A 15744-nucleotide genomic window follows, 5' to 3' on the forward strand; every position below is an offset into this window, starting at 1 on the left:
GAGCGCACTACCTCTCCCAGCTAGGTTTTTTTTTTTTTTTTTTTTTTTTTTTTTTTGTAGAGACAGGGTTTCCCCATGTTGCCCAAGCTGGTGTCAAACTCCTGAGCTCAAGTGATCTGCCTGCCTCAGCCTCCCAAAGTGCTAGGACTACAGGCGTGAGCCACTATGCCTGGCCCATTACATGATGTTTACCTCAATTTTTAAAAATGTTACCAGAAGAAAGAATGCATGCCGGGCAGGAAAAACAATAGATATTTATTAGCAGAAAGAACATTGAACAGAGAGGCAGGAGGCCTCAGTTCCATTTCCAATTCTGTGAGCCTTGTTTCTGCTTTGGTATGGACTGGGGTAGGGGGGAACCTGAAAATCTGGGCCCTCCAGTACCAACAAGGAAGCACAGAGAGATTAAAATGCACACAAAAAAATCAATTGGCATTTGGTAAATTGTGCGGCTTCTCAGATTTTTGCAGGAATATTCTTCTGAAAAGGATGTTAAAATGGGACTTTCCTATTGCTTCAGAATTGGTCCTGGGACCTACAACTGAAAGCAACAGGTACTAATTACCTCTCATTCTGAAGAGAGCAATGAACACATGGGACCATTCAACTACCCTTAGAGCTTATATAATGGTTTGCAGACCTGGCCTTACTACAATCGACCACATGAGTAGAGAAAGACAAACACTGAGATCGTTGGCCTTGTGGGGAGCATAGCCCCCACAGTTGAAAGGGTTTTTACCTTTTCTTCCTCTGAATGTAGGAGGGGTTGCTTTCTCTCCATCTACAGTGTCAAGTGAGCAGAGCTTTAGGAAATTGCTTGTAGAGACTGGAGTGCCCATAAGAAAGATGCACTGGCTTCTCACTTCCCAGCAGAATGCTGGCTATGCTGTTAAAAATTCTGCCCTCCCCAGTACTATACTGGAGAGGAACTGGGTCAGAGACTTCTCAAGAATGCTTAATGCACCCAGACATGGTGGCTCATGCCTGTACTCCCAACACTTTGGGAGGCCAACATAGGAGGATCACTTGAACCCAGGAGTACGAGATCATTCTAAGCAATATAGTAACACCCCACCTCTAAAAAGAAAATAAAAATTAGCCAGGTGTGATGGCATACACCTGTAGTCCCAGCTACTCTAGAGGCTGAGGTGGGAGGATTGCTTTACCCCAGGAGGTTGAGGCTACAGTGAGCTGTGATCATGCCACTGCATTCTAGCCCAGGTGACAGAGTGAGATCCTATCTCATTAAAAAAAAAAGAAAAGAAAAGAAAAGATGCTTTAAATATTTATCCTGCGAATTTAGGAGTGTAAGGAGGAAAACTTTTCCTCTATCCTCTTATGTTCCTTTCTGGAGGCCTGTGAATCAAACTGTCAAAAGACAGATTAACAGAAGAAAAGGTATAAGAGTTGTATAGATGTTTTTACGTGGAGAGGGACTTCATAGAAAAGAAGTGAAAACCCAAAGAGGTGGTTAGACTTGGGGGCTTATCTACCATTTTAACAAAGGGGGATAAGTTGTGGAGAAGTGACTAGACAAAGGAAAAGAGGGTTGGCTTTCTAGAGGCAGCAAATTGTGGAAAGGTGACTAGGCAATGGATGGTAGATAAAGATTGTTTAGTAAGGTTTGTTACGTAGACTCAAGTGATCTCCAGGGTCATTCACCTCTTCCTGGTACAGGAGAGGGGACCACCTTTACAATGGAAATTTATGTTACATTTACAAAGGGAAATTTATGCTCTGCTTTTAGGCAAATGTGGAATCCTAATTAGGGAAAATGAGTCAGGCTGCTGGGACCAAGGGAAAGCAAAAAGAGAAAGCTGATTAGCTATAAGTCTGCCTTTCTTCATGGTCCAGGACACAGAGCCTTCCTGCACAAAAAGCTCACAATGTTCATGCACCCAGCACTCACCAGACACCTGCAAGTTAGCTCACTTCAACCCTGGCATTATCAGTGCTGCCCGTAGCACTCTTCAGCATAAGCACCATTCTATAACATTCCCAGCAAGTCTTTGTTTCCCTGCAGACAGCCCCTTCTCTGCTGTGCTGCCCGTTGCAACCTTGCAACATACTTTCATAGTTTCTCTAATAAATCTGCCTTTCTTTACCTACAACTTCTTGGTAAATTCTTCTTATCTCTGCACCACTGGCCCCAGATAGTTGCCGATCACCCATGACAGCAACAGGGGGAGGACAGAGAGCTCTTCATTTGTCTGCCATTTATTTTTATTTTTTATAGAGATGAGGTCTCACTGTGTTGCTCAGGCTGTTCTCAAACTTCCAGCCTCAAGCGATTCTCCTGCCTCGGCCTCACGAAGTGCTGGGATTACAGGTGTGAGCCACTGCACCTGGCCTGGTATTTCTTAATTGTCTTTAACTCAAAACAGTCCTGATGCCAAAGTGGCGTATTTTGGGATATCATATTCTGATCCCTCTTAGGGGCATCCATGAACAGATTCTGATGCCTACTGGGACCCCAAGTTAGGAAGCTTCTTGTAATTTCTCAAAGCAGAGAGGGGAAAGAGGCAGTGGCAAGTGGGCCTGGAAAGGAAAGGATGGACACATGAGCCTGGATGGTTCAGAAAAGGACTTTAGTGGCTCCCCTTGGCTCCACGAGAAGAAGCACAGAGGTTAGAGTTGCTGCTCTGTGCCTCAGCTGCCCCTTCTGTAAAATGAGGACAGTAAGTATGTACCTCACCAAGGTCAGAATTCAATGAAATAATATATGCGGAGGCTTTGAACAATGCCTGCACATCGCACTATGTAAGTTAGGTATTATTCTTACTGTATTGGTTGGCAAGTGCTATAAAAATGCCATGGAACAAGCCACCCCAAAACTCAGTGGCTTAAAACAACCATTGTTTATTATAACATACGCATGTCTGTGGGTCAGCTGGGATTTGGCTGACCTATGCTGGGCTTTGCTGGGCAGCTCTGTGACTCATTGCAAATCTCGAAGATAGCCAGGGTGCCTCTGCTTCACCATGTGTCGGGAGTGCCAACCTCGGTCTTGGGCTGGCATTACAAACTGCCTTAATTAGAAGGTTAACTGCCTTTGAAGTTCAGCACTCTGAGTTCTGAGTTTGTGTTGTGCCAGACTCCTGTTGACTCCAACAGGGACGGCACCATGTCGGAAAGGCCAAAGAAGAGACCCAGAGCCAGTGAAGGAGGCATAGCATTTATTGGGATTTATGTACAGGGCGGTCTGGAAGTGTCAAACTGAACAGGAAAAACACTATCACCATCCTTGAAGGGGGATCTGGGTGGCGCATCTCCATGTTACCACATCCGGAATCAAAAAGGCATGGATTCGAATCCCCCATTGACACTTATTGTGTGAGCTCATGGAAGTGGCTTAACCTCTCTGAGTTTTGGTTTCCTCTGTAAAATGGAGACACAGTCCCTTCCAGCCCTGACTGTGATTTATCTGGCAGCTTTGGGGCCTTAGGAACTCTGCATAGGTGACTTTTTCAGAAAACTAAAATTTATTCCTTGAGCATCACAAGTATCTCTATTTTTCCATTTTGGATGGAAATCTTTCTAAACCATGTTACACATCTCCCTGCTTCCTTAAACAGAAGATCCTCAAGGAGATTCACCTTTTCTTGATTCAGGGTAATATGCGCTGCATCTGCTTCAGGCATTTTTGTCTTCTGTCATACCTGGGTGCCACTGTGCCAGTCTCTGACAGCCCGCAGGACTCACAGCCTTTCCTAGATTGTTGCTTCTGGGATGCTGTGGGCAGGGAAGCCAGGCAACCAAGCCTGAGAACAACCCCAGGCAGAGAGAGAGAGAAGGAGGAGGAGAGGGGAAGGAGGAGGAGGGAGAAGAAGGGAGAGGAAGGAGGAGGGGATGAGTGGAGGGGAAGGAGGAGGAGGGGGAAGAAGAGAGGAAGGAGGAGGGGGTGGGTGGAGGGGGAGGAGGAGGAGGGAAAGGGGAAAGGGGAGGAGGGAAAGGAGGGAAGGGAGGAGGGGGAGTGGGGGTGGAGAGAAAAAACAGATGATAGGTGACAGATTAATAATAAATAACAGATAAATGATGGATGGATGGATGGATAAATGAACATGACAGATATTGTTAGAGATAGATGATAGGTAGATAATAGTCTATGATATGGTAGCCATGTATCTATCTATCTGTCTATATATCATATCTATATGATAGTCCTTGGATAGTCATATATGGATAGGTAATAGGTAATCTCTCCCTTAGGCAAGATAGAGAGACAGACAGATAGATGGATAGGCAGGTGCTATGACTATAAATATATGTCACCTATACAATCATTGTTAACAAAACATAGGACCATATGGTGTGGATGCATCAAAGTATTTAACTATTCTTGTTAGCTATTTAGATTGCATCTAATTTTTCACTGTTACAAAAAACACAGTGATAGGCATCTCTGTACACATGTTTAATTATATTCTTGGGGATATATTCCTAGAAGTGGCATTGGTAGCTCAAAATGTATTCACATTTTAAAGATAGAATTACTTTTTATTATACAAAATAATGCAGGTGGCTTTTGGAGGCAATGAATATGTTTATGAGTGTGATTGTGGTAATGGCATCACAGGTGTATGCATGTGTCCAAACTCATCAAATTGTATGCCTTAAACACTTGCAGTTTTTAAAATATACAATTATACCTCGATAAAGCTGATTTTTAAAAATGTATGTGGACCACAAAAAAAGGGAAGGCTGTGTGTGTGTGTGTGTGTGTGTGTGTGTGTATGTGTGTGTGTGTGTCTTCTACAATCCCACCAGCCAGAGATAACCACTACTGACCACAGTAGTGGACTGTTTTCCAGCCATGTATACTGTGATGGCCATGAGAATGCACCATGCAGACCTCCTACTACCAGGGCCATGATTGACTGAGGGCCCCAGGTTTTGTGTTTGAAACTCTTCACTTCATTTGCATTCCCAGGTAATGACTGAGCGACGTGGAGTACTAAGGCAGGCATATTCCTGGGAGACACAAGATTCCTTTGGTGGTGAACTTGGCTGAAGGAGGCCCCTGCTGAACTTGCCTTAGACTGCAGGATGATCTAGGATGCCTCCACCCTCTCCTTCACATGGCATCACACTTGCATCATAGTCTGACTATAATAGGGAACATTATGTCATTTATGTTGATAAACTCCCACAGAACTACACTCTGTATTTCTATAAATGCATATATCTGTAAATAGAGATTAAAAGGCCTGGAAAGATACACGCAAAACTGGTAACAGAGAGGACTTCAGGGATTGGGGGCAATGGCCTCAAGGCAGAATTTTAGATTTTTCTGTAATGCTTGATTTTTTTAAAACGATGATCATATATTCATGTATTACTTGTGCAGCTAAAAATACAGAGCTATTTTTAAAATGAAACATATTTCAACCCAATTCTCTCTTATAACCTTTAGGGCTAGGTTTGACTTGGCCACAAACCAGGACCAGCTGCAGTGGATTGGGACAAAACACTGACATGTCTAGCATAATTATTGCCAAAACGCTTTCAAGAAGCGATGCCAATGTACACCCTAATCTAGGCAAAGATGACAAAAATAATAACATTCATTGCTGGTTCTGGTTTTAACTGATGATTCTTTGATCGCTGCTGAAGATGAGCATTTTTTCCCCATGGCATTTTGGCCATCTTCTGGATGTGGTAGGGATAGGATGCCAATTTTTCCACTTGCTCCTAGGCTGGGAAATGCCCACCTCCCACAGCCTAGGGACCGTTTAATTAACGCCTGCCCCACCCCCTCTAGAACCAAACAACAACCAGATGTTCAGTGAACTCCGCCTCCGCAGAAACCTATACTTTACCCCGCACCCACCGGAGTCATCACTATTTGCTTTACAATAGAAAGAATCCACCAGTCACATGGGCCCGTCAAAGCCAAGACTTCTGGGGAGCATTGGTCTGCATTAATAATACCATAGATCCATGAGGGCGAGTCTCCAGCTGCGCTGTAAGCATGGATGCCAGGAAGAAATTGGGAGAAGCCCTGTAGGAGCCCTCAGAGACTCCGTATGCCCCGCTCTCTTCCACGTATGCCTTGGCAGCTTGATGTGAGCTGGCACCTCCTTAACAAGTCTCACTGTGCCTCATCCACCACCAGTGTTATTAACTCATTACCTTTCATCCATGCGGGCCAGCCCCCTGCCAGCCCCAGCCATTGGCCTGCACCCTCACCCTCCGTGGGCTGTCTCATGGAGGAGGGTGTTGCAAAAAAGTTGCACTACAACCTGGTCCTGTTGGGAGAGTCCTTTCCTGCTCTGGGCTCCACTTGAAGCTGACAACCCTTCATGCTTCCTGGAAGAGCATCCCTAGGTGTAGAATTTCCTGCATCCAGCACCCAAAGAGCCCTGCCAGTCATTGTGCTTCTTTCTTTACCAAAACCCTGTCTCTAAAAAAAAAAAAAAAAAAAAAAAAGCCAAGCGTGGTGGCGTGGCTCTGTAGTCCCAGCCAGTTGGAGGCTGAGGTGGGAGGATAGCTTGAGCCTTGGACAAGGAGGTGGAGGGTGCAGTGAGTTATGATTGTGCCACTGCACTCCAGCCTGGGTGACAAAGTAAGACCTTGTTGTCTCAAAAAAAAAAAAAAGGAAGGAAGAAAGAAAGAAAAAAGAAAAAATTATGAAATACCAGTTCCAATTTCCAATGTCTGTAAATAAAGCCTTACTGGGTTACAACAGCACTTTAGTTGTATCCCAGTAAGATTACAAGACATGATAATTTGTCTTTTACTTTGGAGTAGATATACCAGCATTCTCCTGATTCTTGGACTCCTAAAAAAGCTTTTGGGTTTTGTTAGTTTGTTTTTAGTTGAGACAGGATCTCACTCTGTCACCCAGGCTGGAGTGCAGTGGCGTGATCATAGCTCATTGCAGCCTTGACCTCCTGGGCTCAAGCAGTCCTCCAACCTCAGTCTCCCAAGTAGCTGGGACTATAGGCATGCACCACCACATCCAATTTTTTCTTTCTTTTCTTTTCTTCCTTTCTTTCTTTTCTTTTTTTCTTCCTTTTTTCTTTTTTTTTGAGACCGGGTCTCTTGTGTTGCCCAGTCTGACCTCAAACTCTTGGTCTCAAGTGATCCTCCTGCCTTGGCCTCTCAAAATCCTGTATGCCAGGATTACAGGCATAAGCCACCATTCCCAGCCCTAAAAAAAAAAATGTTTTTTAGGAGTCCAAGAATCTTTTTGTTGTTGTTGTTGTTTTGAGACAGAGTCTCGCCCTTTCGCCCAGGCTGGAGTGCAGTGGCTCAATCTCAGCTCACTGAAACCTCCGCCTCCCAGGTTCCAGTGATTCTCCTGCCTCAGCCTCCCAAGTAGCTGGGATTACAGGTGACCACCACCATGCCTGGCTAATTTTTGTATCTTTTTTTTTTTTTAGTAGAGACGGGGTTTCACCATGTTGGTGGCCAGGCTGGTCTCAAACTCCTGACCTCAAATGATTCGCTTGCCTCGGCCTCCCAAAGTGCTGGGATTACAGGCATGAGCCACCATGCCTGGTCCAGGAATCTATAGTAATAATAGAATGGTAGGAGAGAAATGGTAAGCACCACAATTTCTCTTGGGGACAGAACTGCCTTTATTCAGGAAAACGTCTTGATATTACGCTTGATGCGAGGAGAAGAGCCAAGGGAACAAAAGAGGTGGCCAAACTGCATATTCAAAACGAATTGGAATTTGGGAAAGAAGTGAACGGAGAAGCTAGCTCACAAGGATTTCTGTGACATGCACACAAGTATAATTGTCAGAAGGTTAAAAAATAACTGTCATACAAATACATGGTGAATATGTATCAAAGAATTATTTAACTCAGTTATGAAGGAAAGAGCAGGAGGGTAAACTGGTTCAGAGATAGGAAAACCAGTGCACACACTCCACCAAATTTACACACACACCCATGCACATGCATTTAGTGGGACCAAGAAAGATGGAATGAATGTCTGAGTTAAATACAAAACTAGTTTGTCATCTACAGAACAATAAAACCTTTAGGCTAATCCACCATCTGTTCTTGTATGGCCCATGAACTGAGAATTTTTTTAAACAGTTGACAAAAGTACAGTATTTTGCAGCACATGAAAATGATACGGGGCCAGGTGTGGTGGCTACGCCTATAATCCCAGCACTTTGGGAAGCAGAGGTGGGAGGATCACTTGAGCCCAGGAGTTCAAGACCAGCTTGGGCAACATAGCAAAAACAATGTCTCTACAAAAACAACAAACAAAATTAGCCAAGCATGGTGGCGTGGACCTGGAGTTCCAGCTACTTGGAGGCTGAGGTGGGAGGATAGCTTGAGCCCTCGACAAGGAGGTAGGGGCTGCAGTGAGTTGTGATTGTGCCACTGCACTCCAGCCTGGGTGACAAAGTGAGACTGTTGTCTCAAAAAAAAAAAAAAGGAAAAAGGAAAGAAAATAATATGAAATACCAGTTCCAGTGTTCATAAATAAAGTCTTATTGAGATACAGCTACACTCATTCATTTATGTGTTTTCTGTGGCTGCTTTCACATTGTAATGGCAGAATTGACAGCGACAGAGCCTGTATGGCCCACGAAGCCTAAAATATATATTATCTGTCTCCTTACTCAAAAAGTGTGCTGGCCTCTGTTCTAGGATAATGACATGTCAATAATCTTTGAGGTTATTATCTTCTCTACTGGACAGAAATCAGTTGCACCCCTACAGGACAAAAATCATTTGCAACCTCAATTTTCTACAATTTAACATCTAATGTTATAGAATCCGAGCCCTAATCAATAATAAAATCAACATTACATCCTCTAGAGAATCAGATAACCCTTAGGCAGACAGTTTTCTAATTTGATTTGGAAGTTACGCAGCTATCTTCTTACTTTATTCCAAACTTTCAGATAATTGGTCTTCACACTTGAAACCAAAAGATCAGTAATATAGAATCGATGGTCTACAATTTGTGATCTAGAAGGCCACTTCCTCCACGGGACTTCTCTGAATTGAAGCTCTGAAAGCCCTTTTAGGAAATTAGAATGTTGAGGCTTCTCAATGAGCAGAGGACAATCAGGTCTGTTGAAAACAGGAGGGATCGCGGAAAGAAGGTGGCTTGAAGGTTGAAATTTGTGAGCCTTGATGCATGGTGCCACCCTCAACAGGTGGCTAGGGCCAGTGGCTGACTGGTATGGAGGTACAAGAGCTCTGTTCTCTTGCCTCAAATCACGATAAACTCTGGGGTGCAATTTAGACTCTAGAGCTCACCATGGCATCAGGTTGAGGGTAGATTTCCCTTTCTTACTTAATTTATTCCACGCTTTTTTGCTTCTCTTCTTTCCATACAAATTTATCCGGCGAGCACGCCCTCAATAAGTCACATACACCTTTGTCTTAGACTCTGCTTTTAGGTAATGTGAGCTCAGAGAGCAGGAATTCCTGAGTATCTGGAAATTGTACCTGTTAAGTGCTGGTCTGGGGGTTCTGAGTAGATGATAGCAACTTTCCATCCCTCTATGAACATGTGAAATGTCAAATTCTAACATGTCTATCTCATAAATTCAAAATATCCCCATGCCCCTTAGACGTTTCTGTATTGATAAGATATAGGAAAGAAGGGAAGCAAAGGTGGGGTGTGCTATGGCACCATATGGTGACTTCACCCTCATGACCCCATCTCAGAAACATGTGGCTAAGAGGTGGGAGGCAGGGGCTAGAAACAGGAGAAATATGAACTGGCATAAATATTCCAGTGGGATGAAATCCCAACATTAGCACTTGGACTTTGGGTCCAGCCTGCTGGGAACAAACTGTGAAACTCCCTGGGTGGCCAATGACTCTGTGATGTATTGATAAACCTAAGATCCAGAGTAACCCACAGTTAAATATAAAAAACCCACCTACCCTAGGGCTGGTGAGGTGGGGGCTGGAGGTGATGGCTAAGGAGTACAGGGTTCTCTATGTGGGAGCATCTCCACAGGCTGCTTGGACCTCCTCACAGCATGGTTGCTAGATTCCAAGTGATAGGAAGTAAATGCTGGGAATGAGTTTCTTTCTTTCTTTCTTTCTTTCTTTCTTTCTTTCTTTCTTTCTTTCTTTTTCTTTCTTTCTTTCTTTCTTTCTTTCCTTCTCTTTCTTTCTCTCTCTTTCCTTCTTTCTTCCTTCTCTCTCTTTCTCTTTCTCTTTCTTTCTTCTCTGTCTCTTTCTCTCTCTTTTTCTCTTTCTTTCTTTCATTCTTTCTTTCCACCTTTCTTTTGTACAGGGTCTCGCTATGTTACCCAGGCAGGCCTTGAACTCCTGGGCTCAAGCAATCCTCCCACCTCTGCTTCTCTAAGTGCTGGGACTATAAGCATGAGCTGCTGCATTCTACAGCTGTGAGTTTCCTGAGGTCTGGGCCTGGAAACTGGCATGGAGTCACTTCTGCCATATTCTTCTAGTCAGGTGGTCATAGAACCCAGATTCTAAAGAAGGGAACATAGACCCCTATCTCTTTCAATGGAAAGTGTGGCAAACAATTTGGGAGCCATGTTTGAAAACAGTCACATGGGATAAACATGGACAAGGAGAGATGAGTGGGTTCTAACAGAGGTCCTGGCTGGGTGCAGTGGCTCATGCCTGTAATCTCAGCACTTTGGGAGGTCAAGATGGGCAGATCACTTGTGTCTAGGAGTTCAAGACCAGCCTGGGCAACATAGCAAGACCCCATCTCTACAAAAAATGAAAATAAAAAATTATCCGGGCATGGTGGCATGCATCTGTAGGCCTAGCTACTCAGGTCAGGACAGAAGGATCACTTGAGCCCAGGAATTTGAGGCTGCACGGAGCTATGATTGCACCACTTGTACTTCAGCTTGGGTGACAGAGTGAAAGCCCCATCTCTAAATAAATAAATAAAGAGAGGTCCTGATTCAGTTTATCCCATGTAAACTAGAGAGAAAATAGCAGAAAATTTATGGGTGAAACCTTTGGTGATGGTTAATTTTTTGTCAGTTTGGCTAGGCCACAGTATTTGGATATTTGATCAAACACATCTGGATGTTGCTGTGTAGTTTTTACATGAGATTAACCTTTAAATCAGTAGACTTTGAGTAAAGTAATTACCTTCCTATGATGGTAAATTTTATGTGTCAATTTGACTGGACCATAGGGTGCCCGGATATTTGGCCAAATATCATTCAGGGTGTGTGTCTCTGAGATGAAATTCACATTTGAATCGGTAGACTGAGTAAAAAGATTGCCCTTTCTAATGTGGGTGGCCTCATCCGGTCAGCCGAATGCCCAACTAGAACTAAAAGGCTGACCCTCCCCTGAATAAGAGAGAACTATTCTTGCTTGACAGCCTTTGAACTGGAACATCAGCTTTTTTCCTACCTTTGGACTCAAACTGAAACATCAGTTCTTTCTGGGACTCAAGCCTGCCAGCCTTCAGACTGGAACTACACCAGCAGCTCTCCTGGATCTCAGGCCTTCATATTCAGGCAGGAAATATACTATCAGCTCTCCTGGGTCTCCAGCTTGCCCATCCACCCTGCGGATCTTAGGATTTCCCAACCTCCATAATCATGTGAGCCAATTTCTTATGGTAAGTATATCTCTTCTCTGTGTGTGTGTGGTGTGTGTATCCCACATCCTATTGGTTTTGTTTCTACAAAGAACCCTTACACATCTCCATAATGTGGGTGGGCCTTATCCAATCCATTGAAAACCTTAAGAAAAAGACTGATCTCCCCCAAGCAAAAAGGAACTCCACCAACAGACTTTGAACTGCAGCATCAATTCTTCCCTGGGTCTCCTGCCTTCCTACCCTGCAGATTTTGGACTTGCCAACCTCCCTACTTGTGTGTGTGCCAATTCCGTAACATCAAAATGTTTAGATATTTATTTATTCATTGATTTAATGCACATCCTGTTGGTTCTGTTGCTCTGGAGGACTCTGACTAACATGCCTTTCAATAAGGAATAACTCTGCCCATTAGTCGTCATGGCTTCATCAGTGACTTGTTATCTGGCCACTCAAAGTAGAAGCTCATCTGTGAGAAGGAGAAATAGGGGTAAGCAAAGAGTCAGGCAGAGTGTCCACCCCCCTTAAAGGTGAAGGCTTTAGAGGGTCCAACGCAGGTGGTAAGACCATTCAGACTGTCCTTCAGATTCTTCCACCCACCCAGAAATGTCAAGGGCACCATGGACCCAGAGGTCTTTCTCAATGTTGTCCTCCCAATGTGACAGCCTGTACGGCCATTGCAAAGTAGGACACAGAATTGCAGGAGGAAGTGGATGTTCTGGGATTCTTTAGCCGTATCTTTGGGGCTGTTGACTGGTCAAGGAAAGAGAGAGCCTCAGAGCATAGCAAAAGGAGGGCAGAGCTAGGAATCAGAAAGCCCCAGTTCTTGCAGGAGTTCCAACACTTACTATTGCTGTGAGTTGAGTCCATTACTCAAGTATCTGTCTATTCTTCAATAAAATGGGGATAACAGCATCTCCTCTGCCTGTACATGGACTAGAGTGTACACACCAACTGAGCTAACAGGTCTGAGAATCTGCATATCAGTCAGGGCTGCATTTCAGTCAAGAGAGGCAACATCACCAGGAGATATATGTCCTAAGGGATTTATATAGTGATTTGACTCTATGCAATGGTGGGAGCTGGGGGCACAGTCTACATGAGGCCACTGTTTCTGTGTCTTGTGCTAGAACCTGACATCCATGGGACACATAGGCAGGAAAGGATGATGGACATGAAGTGGAGAATCGCGAGGACAAACGGGAACCTGAGAGACTGAGCTGGAACTAAGAGGACAGGCCAGAACTCACGTAGGTCTGTCACTGCCTCCAAGTCTCCAGCATCAATGATGGGAGAATCCTGCAGCAGTAGCTGATGCTCTTCATTGTGCAGTTTAACGAGCATCTGAGCCAGGAGTGGAGAGAACGGAAAGAGGATCCAGGAACTGTGGGCCTGGCTGCTTCCCCACCAACCAGGTGAACCAGCAGATAAGGGACAATGTGCGTGAGCTGCATCGCCCCCTGCAGGCTCCGGCCTCCCCAGCACAGAAAGCAACATGGCTGCTGCCCCACGTCCACCTTCTGAATCTTACTCAGAATGTCCCTATGGCTCATGTCAACTTGGAACTCTGCAGGGAAGTGAGTTCTGAGAAATGAAGTTCAATTTTCGCTAAGTTGGCACAATACAAATCCATCACAATTTGTCACATCCAAATTACCAGGACAATAAAAGGGGAGAAAAATCCAAAAAGCTTCTTTCCAGCAAAGCTCATTTAATTGGAAGCATATTGGGGCCATGAAATAGCTTGGTGTCAAGCCAGACCCCTATTGACTCTAATAGGTTTGGCACCATGTCCACCAGGCCAAAGGAGATACCCAGAGCCAGTGAATAAGACACAGGGTTCATTGAGGATTCAAATACCGAGCAGTCCAGGAGTGGCAGGCTGGACAGGAGGACCACTACCATTTGTAAAAAGCATGCAGTTTATATGCCAGTTTTCACTTAGCATCCTCCACCTAGCAACCTCCACCTAGCAATCTCCATTTAACCCAACACAAAGGGCCTCGATCCCCCAGACAGCCTGCATTTCAAGGGATAAGCCAGAAATTCAGACACCCTTCATAGATAAGGAGTGAATCTTGAAATTGGCCACTCCCAGATTCCTTAGCTCAGAAATCCAAACACACATTCTTCCTAAACCATAGGATCATTCTCAGTGTCTGCTTGAGTTTTCGCTGTCAGATGCGTCTGCCATTCACTTGGTTATGGACAGCTCTCTGTAGAGTGGAGGTGATAATATTACCATCATGAAATTACACACAAGTGACTTTTGTTTTTCCCCATGCAGTTGTTGAAGCACTTTGGAAAACCCAAGGCCTACAGTTTCTTCATTTCTTCTATTAAAAATAATTAAGAGACCGGGTCTGGTAGCTCACGCCTGTAATCCCAGCACTTTGGGAGGCCAAGGCAGGTGAATCGCTCGAGGTCAGGAGTTTGAGACCAGCCGGGCCAACATGGCAAAACCCTGTCTCTACCAAAAATACAAGAGTTAGCTGGGTGTGGTGGTGCGCACCTGTAATCCCAGCTACTCAGGAGGCTGAGGCAGGAGAATCACTTGAACCCAAGTGGCAGAGGTTGCAGTTAGCTGAGATTGCACCACTGCACTCCAGCCTGGGCAACAGCATGAGATCCTGTCTCAAATAATAATTATAAGGAATATTATTCAGCCATAAAAGGGAATGGAGTTCTGATGCATGCTACAACACAGATGAAGCTTGAAAACATTATGCTAAGTGAAGCAAGCCAAACACAAAAGGACAAATATAGCATGATTCTACTGAGAAGAGGTACCCAAAGTAGGCAAATTCATAGAGACCAAAAGCAGACTGGGAGGGCTAGGGGGAGGCGGGAATGGGGAGCTATTGTTTAACCAGTGAAGAGTTTCTGTTAGGATGGATGAAAGAGTTCTGGAAATGGTCCGGGTGTGATGGCTCACGCCTGTAATCCCGGCACTTTGGGAGGCCAAGGCTGGAGGATCACCTGAGGTCGGGAGCTCAAGACCAGCCAGGCCAACATGGCGAAACCCTGTTTCTACTAAAAATACAAAAATTAGCCCGGCATGGTGGCATACGCCTGTGATCACAGCTACTTGGGAGGCTGAGGCAGGAGAATCGCTTGAACCGGGAGATGGAGGTTGTAGTGAGCCGAGATTTAGCCACTGCACTCCAGCCTGAGTGACAAAGTGAGACTCCGTCTCAAAACAAAAACAAAAACAAAAACACCAAGAAACAACAAAAAAAGTAACACTTCTGGAAATGGATAGTGGTGATGGTTGCACAACATTGTGAGTGTGCTTCATGCCCTGAATTGTACACTTAAAAAATGGCTAAGGTGCTCACTTCAGCAGCACATATACTAAAATTGGAATGATATAGAGAAGATTACCATGGCCTCTAAAAAATGTAATAATAAGAAAAAAATGGCTAAGCTTGGAGGAATGCTGAGAAGATTGTCAAAGGGTACAAAATCTCAGGCAGGAGGAGTATATGTTGTTTTAAGTTCTATTGCACGGTGAAGCGAATATAATTAATAATAGAGTATTGTACATTTCAAAATTGCGAGAGTAAATTTCAAATGCTCTCACCACAAAAACATGTTAAATATTTGAAGTGATGGATATGTTAACTAGCTTGATTTAATTATTCCACATTGTATTCATAAATCATAGCATCACTTTGCACCCCACACATTTATGCAATTATAAATTGTCAGTTTACAATAAATGACTTTTAGGTTTAATGGTAAATTTAAAGTTAATGGTAAAGCTAAAGTGGTAAATTTTGTTGTGTATATTCGATCACAGTTAAAAAGTAAATAAATGAGTGGGTACCTACTATGTGCCTGGGAAAGCTCCATTCTCTCCTGTGGTGTCTGATTTAAAAGAACTTCCAGGGCCCAAATTCAGAGGATTTGCCCAGAGGTAAAAGAATCAGTTGCTGGGAGCCTCTGCTATATTTCTCAACCCTGCCTCTTCCATGGAGGTGCCAATAATCCAACTGGACAGATGGAGGGCCATTTTTACCCCAGTCCCAACAGAACATTCACCAAATAAAAATAGCCTTGCCCAGAGGGTTTCCTCTCAACGAGGCAGCTTTCTTCCCATCCAAATAGGGAGGGATCCCCACTGATTGTGATACTTACCATGAATTCCAGGAAGCCAGAAATAGGAATGAGCCTCTGAGCCTCTACACTGCCGTCCTTCGTTTGAAGCCCTGCTGG

General features: G+C 44.3%; 1 pseudogene; it reads left to right on the forward strand.

Moving 5' to 3' along the window:
* The first annotated feature begins 14856 nt into the window (after positions 1–14856).
* On the forward strand, positions 14857–14957 carry LOC115931205 (uncharacterized; annotated as a pseudogene).
* Positions 14958–15744: the final 787 nt, after the last annotated feature.

Source organism: Gorilla gorilla, chromosome 18 (assembly GCF_029281585.2).
Source record: "Gorilla gorilla gorilla isolate KB3781 chromosome 18, NHGRI_mGorGor1-v2.1_pri, whole genome shotgun sequence".
NCBI classification, from domain to species: domain Eukaryota; kingdom Metazoa; phylum Chordata; class Mammalia; order Primates; family Hominidae; genus Gorilla; species Gorilla gorilla.